This window comes from Notamacropus eugenii, chromosome 6 (genome assembly GCF_028372415.1).
Source record: "Notamacropus eugenii isolate mMacEug1 chromosome 6, mMacEug1.pri_v2, whole genome shotgun sequence".
NCBI classification, from domain to species: domain Eukaryota; kingdom Metazoa; phylum Chordata; class Mammalia; order Diprotodontia; family Macropodidae; genus Notamacropus; species Notamacropus eugenii.
This window is the reverse complement of record NC_092877.1, coordinates 242,941,925-242,943,042: the sequence shown is the minus strand read 5'-3', so window position 1 is coordinate 242,943,042 and position 1,118 is coordinate 242,941,925.

Here is a 1,118-nt window from a genome sequence, read left to right as displayed (position 1 = left end):
AAAAAAAAAAATAAGAAAATTAAAGTGAGAAAGGTATACTTAAATTTTTAATTCAAGTTCATCAGTTCTTTCTTGGGAGGGGTATAAGGTTTTTCATCATGAGCTCTTTGGAATTATCTTAGATCATTGTATTTATCAGAGTACTAAATCTTTTACATTTGATTATCCTTAAAATGTTGCTCTTTCTATTTACAGTGTGCTCCTGTTTATCCTCACTTCATTTTGAATCAATAAGACTTCCCTCATTTTTCTTAAATTAACTTGCTAATCATATGTTACTTGTTTTTGATGTTTAGTAATTTTTCAGTCATCACTAACTCTACATAACTGCTTTTGGGATTTTCTTGACAAAGATATTAGAGTAGTTTGCCATTTCTTTTTCCAGGTCATATAACAAATGAGGAAATTGAGGCAAACAAGGTTAAGTGATGTGCCCAAATTCATGCAGGATATGTCTGAGGCCATATTTCAACTCAGATCTTCTTGATTTCAGGCCCAGCACTATCTCCACTGCCCCAGCTAGCTGCTATCATTTCTTATACCACAATAGTATCCCATCACAATCATATTCCACAACTTGTTCAGTCATTCCCCAACTGATAGGCATCCCTTCAATTTCCAGTTCTTTGCCATCACAAAAAGAGCTGCTATAAATATTTTTGTAGTCATAGATTCTTTTCCTTTTTCTTTGAACTCTTGGGTATATAGACTGACTACTGATATTTCTGAGTAAAAGAGTATGTATAGTTTAATATCTCTTTGGACATAATTTCAACTTGCTTTCCAGAACAGTTGGACAAGTTCACACTTCCATGTATTACATACTTAATGATATTAGGTAAGACTGGATGTGGGGAATTCAAGAAAAAAATGAATTCTCTCTACTTTTAGTGAGCTCCCATACTTGTTGGGAAAAATCAAAGTAAGAAAACATGATAGTACCATCTTTCTCTGCTATTCAGGGAAGTACTGTGGGAACAATTTTAGGTTTCTTCACAAACAAGGCAATATATCTTTGTGCATTATAATGAGTCAGTTAATAAACATATATGTTTGACATTATGCCAAATGCTAGGAATATACAAAGAAAGGCATAACAAGAAAAAAATCATTCCTGC